Source organism: Chrysochloris asiatica, unplaced genomic scaffold, assembly GCF_000296735.1.
Source record: "Chrysochloris asiatica unplaced genomic scaffold, ChrAsi1.0 scaffold00193, whole genome shotgun sequence".
NCBI classification, from domain to species: domain Eukaryota; kingdom Metazoa; phylum Chordata; class Mammalia; order Afrosoricida; family Chrysochloridae; genus Chrysochloris; species Chrysochloris asiatica.
Genome location: NW_006408711.1, coordinates 4,086,068 through 4,088,655, shown reverse-complemented (window position 1 = coordinate 4,088,655; position 2,588 = coordinate 4,086,068).

The following is a 2,588-nucleotide window of genomic DNA, read 5'->3' as shown; positions in this document are numbered from 1 at the left end:
ATTCAGTGTTCCCATGTTCTGTTCGAACAACTGCCTCTTGGTCCGGGTACAGAGTCCTCATGAGTACAATTAAGTGTTCTGGAATACTCATACTTTGCAACGTTGTCAATAGTTTGTAATGATCCACACAATTGAAAGCCTTTGCATAGTCAATAAAGCAAAGGTAAACATCTTTCTGATATTCTCTGCTTTCAGCCAAGGTCCATCAGACATCAGCAATGATATCCCTAATTCTATGGCCTCTTCAGAATCCAGCTTGGACCTCTGGAAGTTCTCTGTCAATATATACTTGCAGCCGTTTCTGACACTAAATACCAAAGACCAGAAGAATTGTGAGATAACAGCAAGAACATTATGCAGGAAGAAAACAAAAGGTCATTAAGACAAGATAGAAGGAAAAGAACAGAAGATACTTCTTGAAAGAAAGACCAACAGGAAAAACACAAAACAGTAACAGCAGTCCAACTGATTACTACAAGAACAAGCAGGTTGCTTGCCCAGGAGACATCAAGGCAAGTGGTCGAGTCCCCTCAGTGCAAACCCCCTTCTAAGACTAAGACTCAATGGAAATACACAAGCCGACATGCACTCGGATTGGTGACCACGTTTATCACGGATAATGGGAAGTGAGGGAAAAACAGCAATGAAGCTGTGAGCTAAGCCCCACATTGTTCAATAGACTCCTATGAACCCAGGTGGAGACCTGCTCAGCCAGCAGTGTGGCAAGACCTGGGGACTCTTGGGCCCAGAGTCAGTGACATAGCCACAAAGCACTAGAGTGGAGAGTGAAGTGTCCAGCAGATAAGAAGAGAGAGCATATACATATGAACACCCACACTTGCTGATAATACCCACTTGACCTGGCTTCTATGACTGGATGATCAGAGCTCAACTAGAAGAAAAGGAAGAGGGAATAAAAGAGTAATCTGATACAATTTGATGAATTTGACCTACACCTATTGATACAGTAGCTCAAAAGAGGGAACAAATCTTTACAGCGAGGATTATTCCCACCCCCTCCATACACAGAGTAGACAGGGATGGGCAACTTGGACATTGGCTACCCAAATTGGGGGTGCTACAAATGCAAGGAGTGACTGGCTTACAAGCTTTCAAGAGGGAGCTTAGATCCATAGGGCGTGGAGGAAGGTAGACTCTCTACTGAGTAGTATCCAATCTGTCTGAGCGGGGCTGATGAAAGGAGATGGGGATAGGTCTCTTGTGGTACAATAGTGAATAATTGTTATCATGACTGACTGTGAGGGTTGGAAATGTAAAGGTAGACATTTTGTAGCAAAAGAAGGGGAGTAATTATCTTTGCAGTCCAGGAGCGGAGGTCCCTAGGACCATCAAGGGAGAAGACCAGGACCCTACCCAGAGAAACAGTGATGCCAGAGATGGAGGCAGATAAGATGACATGGAGAGATGAAACAGCTGGGGATTCTAGACTCAGAGTGGGAGAGGAGCTGTGTGCTGACGACTGATAGTGGGGGGCAGGCTTGCCCCTTTGGTTGGTTGATGATGCATGGAGGGGATTGTAATCATAGCAATGAAACGATATTAGATAGGATGAATGTAAAGCTAATGTTCTCCCATGTAAACTATCACATAACTCACAATAAAACATTTAAAAATAAATAAATAAACCAAAGGCAATAAATAGTTGGATGTTAGAAGAGAATCTGTAACTTGTTCTCCAGTGTAGATAAATGTAAGCAAATGGGAGAAATGAGGAGGTGAAAGAACTGAATAGAAATTTTCAAAACACAAAGTCAAATATTATAAGGAAATGTGCAAAGACCTGGAGTTAGAAAACCAAAAGAAAAGAACACTCTCAGCATTTCTTAAGCTGAGGGAACTGAAGAAAAAATCTAAGCCTCGACTTGAAATATTTAAGGATACTATGGACAAAATATTGAATGATGCAGAAAGCATCAAAAAAAGGTGGAAAGGATACACAGATTCACTGTATCAAAAAGAAATGTTTGATGTTCAACTATTTCAAGAGGTAGCATATGATCAAGATCAAGAGAAAGGTCAAGGTACACAAGGCATTAGCAAAGAACAAGACTTCGGGAATTGATGGAATACAAATTGATATCTTTCAAAAAACTGATGCAGGCACTCACTTATCTATGCTAAGAAATTTGAAGACGACTACCTGGCCAACTGACTGAAAGAGATCCATATTTGTACCCATTATAAATAGAGCTAAACCAATGGAATGTGGAAATCATCAGACAATATCATTATATCCCATGCAAGCAAAATTTTGCTAAAGATAATTTTTAAATGGCTGCATCCATACACTGACAGAGAACTTCCAGGTGTTTAAACCAGATTCGGAAGAAGTTGTGGAGTGAGGGATGTCACTGGTGACATCAGATGGATCTTGGCTGAAAGCAGAGGATACCAGAAAAATGTTTACCTGTGCTTTACTGACTATGCAAAGGTTTTCAATTGTGTGGATCATGACAAGCTATGGACAGCATTGTAGAGAATGAGTATTCCAGAACACTTAATTGTACTCATGAGGAACCTGTACATAGAACATGGGAACACAGAATGGTTCAAAATTAGGAATGTGT